Source organism: Macrobrachium rosenbergii, chromosome 49, assembly GCF_040412425.1.
Source record: "Macrobrachium rosenbergii isolate ZJJX-2024 chromosome 49, ASM4041242v1, whole genome shotgun sequence".
NCBI classification, from domain to species: Eukaryota; Metazoa; Arthropoda; class Malacostraca; order Decapoda; family Palaemonidae; genus Macrobrachium; species Macrobrachium rosenbergii.
In genome coordinates this window covers 14,600,678-14,606,523 of record NC_089789.1, presented here as the reverse complement: position 1 = coordinate 14,606,523, position 5,846 = coordinate 14,600,678, and the positions used below count along the sequence as shown (strand labels likewise).

The window sequence follows — 5,846 nt, the reverse complement described above, 5'->3', positions numbered from 1 at the left end:
AAAATATTACATTTCTAGAGAATTCCAACTGATACCACGCACAAACAACAATGTACGTTGCAAAGGTTGAAACTAGCCAATTTTACAGCCTCACTTGCATACCGGGTGAAACATTCCATAAGCGGCGAGGTCCAACTTAATCATTTTTTTTTTTTTTTACTTTTTTGTTATACCTATTGTCTGTTCCTCGAATAATAATGAAGGGAACATGGTAATCCTGTGGAGATTAGTTTACCATATTTTTCCCTGCATGGAAAATACTGTGATTCGCGAATAATCAAGAGCGCTGTATTTGAATCTCTCCAAATGTGCGTTTGCAACAGTCGGGTTATCATATCCGTGCCAAAAAAAAAAAAAAAAAAAAAAAAAACTGCAGCACAAACGTTAGCCTCATATTTGAAAATTAACTTTCAGAACAGAATTTACTTTATTCAGGACATTTCGCAACATTTCCTAAGATATAAGTATTTTTCGGACGTGCCTTGAGGTATTTTATATATTCCTCTGCGTGGTGATGAACTTCATGACTTTTGCGTTTATCTTTTCAAAATTAACTTTACGTTGATTTGCAAGTATTTCCCTACATTCAGTCCCTTTCCACCTGACTTGCAGAGGGATATTTGTCATTTTATTCCTCAGAGTAAAGCTTGTCTTTATGAAATGTGAAAATGATTTCACATTATTAACTTGCGGCAGTGCGCAAGCTTTTCCCCATTTTCAAAGACATTCTACCAGGCTTTGAATATTTTTTAATTGCTATGAGTAATTGTCAATGCAAGTATTTCACCACTGCGTATGCAACGAAAAATGTGCTGCAACAGTATATCAGATCTTCGTTAGTCTTGAAAATCTCTAATTGTTGACAGCAATCACAGGGGACCTGGCTTACTTGACCACCTTATTGGCCGCCGTTTTCTGTGAAAATCCCACAGCTACAAAGAGGAAGCTGCGGATTCGATTGTCAACATTTTGCTCAATCTTGAAAGGAGAGCTTCTTCCTTTTCTGATTTACCCAGATATCAACCTGCGTCTTCACGCTGATCAGTCTCTCATTCCATTTACCTCCATAATTGAGGTTTTCTCCCTTCTATAAATCCACAGTCATTCAACCTGGCTTTTTGCAGATATCTACGATGTTTTTGTAAAGAAAATAAAGGCATAGGACGATGGAAGGGCCGACAGAAATTCAAAATGTAATCTAGACTTTGTTTGACGGAAGCAAGACAGAAAGAAAGAATGACTAGACAAAGTAGGTAAACGAAATTAAAACGGGATTCCAAAGACACGTAAAAGATGGAGATTTGTCAGTGGGCTTAACACACGAAGTTCTTCTGACTCTCGAAGGGCGAAGTGGGTAAACGATGATAATAATACCCTACGAAATGAGCTGGTAATTTCAACGTCATGTAGCACCTTACTGGTCGTAATCGCCAGATGCATTTACTTTCTTTAAAAACCAATATGGTCTCTAACTTCGGATATCCCCTGACGTTTGAATAGGAAACAAATGAAATACCCTTGATATTTCATTATACTATAGCACATTTCGTCAGAGGATTTGTCATTTGTACGCAGAAGTTTTACAGTTTATATATATTATATTGCCATCCAAGGACACCAAAGTGAGTCATTTTATGGACGGAGGGTTGTTCTCACTTCATCATCCTTGGTCTCCCAGTTTCAAGTTGAACTGGCGAACAAATAGAGCAGTTGGTCAGTAGTTCGAGAGTGAGGTTGTGTTTCACGTACACTGGTGTTGTGTAGATTAGTTGGGTATTCAGAGTGTTTTATTGTTCATCGATAAAGCTGGTTAGTGTTTGTTACAGTGGACTGGGAATGTGTTTGGTCCTTGAGCCAATTTGCTGTTTTGACGTGGTTATCATAGCACCAGAGAAAATATTCCTCTTTTTGTTCGCTCATTTTTCTTCGAAGTCTAGGGTAAGGGTTGGTTGACTTCGGTGTAAACTATTGCTGGTGATCGCTCTTCGACAAAGTTTTTAGTTCATCCTATAAGTCGTAACAGGTTTTCCATTATCTAAATCTTGATGAACTGTTAGTTAATTTCTGTTTATGGGTAAATTTTCTAAATGGAAGTTTCGACGTAATGACCTTTGGAATGTTAATGTGCAGCTTTTGGTAATTCTAAGCCCGCTGTCCGCGGTGAGGTAGCCTATGGCAGTTGACGTTTTTCTATAGAACTTGACCTGCTGAACAAGAACACATTAAACACACATGAAAATACATAATTACTTTAGAAAAATGGGTTGGAACTGTTGTAAAATTTAAGTGGTGTTTACAACTTCTTGTTTTAAATAACAGTAAGACAGTGCTATCATTGGCGTAACTATTGATTTTGACGTTGTCGAAATGCCTACTTTGAAGTAAGGTAAATAACTCCAAATATCCTTTCAGAACTATGGAGCCAGTTGCCTAAGAACTCTCAGCATTTTATACTTCTAGACTCAAAACGTACGTCTGGAGTCAGGATATCTATAGGATATCTAAAGGTAAGTAATGTTAGTTTTGTCAGTTTGTAATGCTCTTGTGTATCTTCCTATTCCTTCAGGGGTAGTGCCCCTGAGGAGGTAGGGAAACCCAGGCTTGCATGGTAGGTCTTTGACCTACCATTTAAGTTGGAACACTTATAACCTAATGTAAGTTTCGAGACTTCCGGTTGAGGTATAGTCGGCTACTCAATTTTCACTCGAGCTGGATAGTAAGTAGGTTAGGATTTCTAGAAGTTTCTGAGTAATAAATTCTATTTTGATATCTTTAAACAATTAAGGTAACAAGTCCATGTCATTATCAGTTGGTTGCCTGATCAATTTGGTAGGGTTTGTCTATAATCACTTCGAACTTTAAATAAATTTAATAGGTAATCAAGCAGTGAACAATTTTGAACTAAATTGTAGTTTGCTGACGTGGTGGATTTAAGTTAAACTATAGAATATTAAAGGCTTAATGTTAGTCAACGCATTTGACACAGTTCAGTCACGACGTCTATAGATTAAGATTTTCTCATTTTAAGGGTGGTGTGGTCTGTTACCATTTAACTGAGTATTTTGGTATTTTAGTACAGATTTCTTAATGGTTTTTCGTTTTCAAACTGTTTTAGTAAGGTTAGCTGTATTAAGCTAAAGACATAGGTATTCTAGTAGCCGAGTGGTATTTTAGAGATTCGCAGTTTGGGCACTTTTTAATATACAATAAGTTATACCGATGTATTTTAAGTTTAAATTGCAGTGAGCTTTATAAAATACATCATAAATTGGGTTATTTTTAAACATTTAATGTGACCGCCCTAGATGTTTTGTTAGATGGTCTCGTGTATGGTTCCTTTTTGTTACATATTTAAAGTTTTCCGATTTTGTTTACTGAATGTTTTTGAAAATGTTTGAGTTCTATAGATATAAACGTCGCCCTTAATCCTGTTGGTTAAGATAATTATAACTTCAACATACTTGAATATGCACGAGCTGCACTTGCCCCTAATCTTTAAGTTGGATTGCCCATGGACTAAGTTGTCATTGGGTGTGCATTAATGAATTTACTCTTGATAAAAAGGTAGCTATCATTTTTAAATAGTTAACATGATCGTCCTTTTCATGGGAGGGCTTCTGTAGTAAATTTGTCTAGCGTGCATTGGGTGGTGAGAGAAATTCATAAGTGGTCAATATCTATTGCACATTTACTTAAATATAAAATAAAGGCTTTTCTCTTAAAGTTAATTTATTGTAATTTGTGAACATAGGAGGCTTTGTATAAAGCTTCCTATTCCATGAGTAAGTCAAATTGATTTTAACGATCTGTCAAATGTAATTTGCTTAGAACTGATATTTTGAACTAAATTGTTAGTTTCAGCGTATATTAATTTACTATCTAATAACGCAGCATAAATATCCTTTACAGGTTGAGTAATAATGTAAGGAAGAGACTCCAAAAGCCATCCAGTTTCAGGGCACCTGGAGAATTATTCAGTGGTATGTCCCTGAAAAACCAGCTGACATGAAAGCAGTGTCAAATTGAAATGATAGGCTTTTAGAAAATCCGAAGTAAGAGGCTGAAATGTCTTTGCCAGGATTTCAAGAAGGCTCAAGTCGTTCTTTGTTAAAAAATCGTTTGTGGAGAGGAAAGGAGAAAATTTAGTTTAAATGTAAGGATCAACTGTTTCATCAGGTATTTTCTGTGGATTTAGATTGTTACTGTTATAAATTGAAGTATATAAAGTCGATAAAATTTTATTTTACCTTGTAATATAAATATAACGTCTTGTGAACTTACACCTAAAATTGAGCTGTCTACCAGTTACCTAGGCTAAACGGTATTAACTATTCCAATAACCATTCGAATAATTTTTCAAATTAAATTTTCATCTGTACCTCTCAAATGCTTGTTTCCTACGAAGCTTGTATCTTTTTTGAAAGCTAGTTGTTTGAAAAGTCGTGAAGCTTAAAAACAAATTCCTTACTAAAGGGCTCACTGAATAACTCTTAATAGCGAGTATGTTTAAATGCATCCTATAAATTTTAAGTTTGTGGTGTTGTATTAATCGAAGGAAGTTGTATCAGTAATTGTCTTCATTTTGGGAGTGCTCGAGGATCTAAACCTGGAAATCTGATTTAAGTTAAATATTAAGCTTTTTAAATTCTAACTGGTTTGCTATCAGATATTCAATTAGTAAATTAAGCTATAAAATCATACTTCAATAGTCTCGTCACAAATTCAGGTGTTTGCACATTTTAAAATTACCCTCGAAAAAGGCTTAGACTGGGTGAAATGGTTACAATGACGAGCTAAAAAGTACGTTATTATAAGGACCATATTGCACTTTTAATGACTGTTGAAATCTGTGCGTTCAGTGCTACGTAATCGCCGAACAGGGGGATTTTGAATAGGGGGCGAAAATCGAACTGTTCAATGTAAATAAACGACCCACTTATATGGAGGTAACTTTATAAAAGCTTAGCACATAACTCGCCATATGTTGAAGTTTACTTTTATTCAAAGTATGACCGCTTGTAATGTGTATATATAGTAATAAAACAAGTGACCTTATTAAATAGGAGTAATATTGTTACCCTTTGTCTTTGTACTTTGAAAGATTTTAACTAATCTACTTTGTAAGATTTTTAAACTAAAGCTGCTGTGTACATTACTCGGCCATATTTGCAAAGAAAGTCTTGGGAGAATATGAATAAATTGATAATAGCACAATACTATTTTCTGCAGTTCTTGAAATGTAAATTTTTATTGTGCAGGAGCAAATGGGCAGTCTTAGATAAAATTAATTTCTTTGAAAATTACAATTAAATAGTTGAATGTTTAGTTCAACTGACTCAGAGCTGTAAAAATCTAAATGAGGCTGTATTGGGTTAACTACTACAAACCACAGACTACTGGATAAAGTTGTCTTTAGAATTAATTCGGAGAATAAACGGCAAGTTAAAAAAAAGTTCTGTAGATTAAGGTCGCTGGTTAACAATCGGATCACAATCTCACGGACTGAAAAGTCTGGGCTAGTGGTTTAACTAAATTGGTCGAACTGAACAAAATGTGTTGCGCATGCGTCCGGAATGGTTAGGGCATGATGATCTAAGCCCCCTGCACACGACCAGACTGTCTGGGAGACAGCCAGTTGGCAGACAAAATAAAAACTAGTCTTGTCCACATTGCCGTGTCTGGCCAGTTCGTGTCTGGGTGGAAGTGAGCACAGTACGGCAATAATAACGTTCGATGAACTTTGCTTCTAAGCGAGCAAAGATCGGTAAAGGTTTTTGTGCTGTCCCAACGTTGACAGTTGAACAGTGCGAGTCTGGTGCTGCCGGGGCAAAAGGGATGGGTGTACG

General features: G+C 35.8%; 1 long non-coding RNA gene across 1 annotated transcript; it reads left to right on the top strand.

Annotated features, from left to right (window-relative positions):
• Positions 1–2,327: 2,327 nt before the first annotated feature.
• Positions 2,328–5,060, top strand: LOC136832113 (uncharacterized). Its single transcript, XR_010851061.1, has 2 exons — positions 2,328–2,507; positions 3,910–5,060. It is a non-coding gene; the product is annotated as an uncharacterized lncRNA (long non-coding RNA).
• Positions 5,061–5,846: the final 786 nt, after the last annotated feature.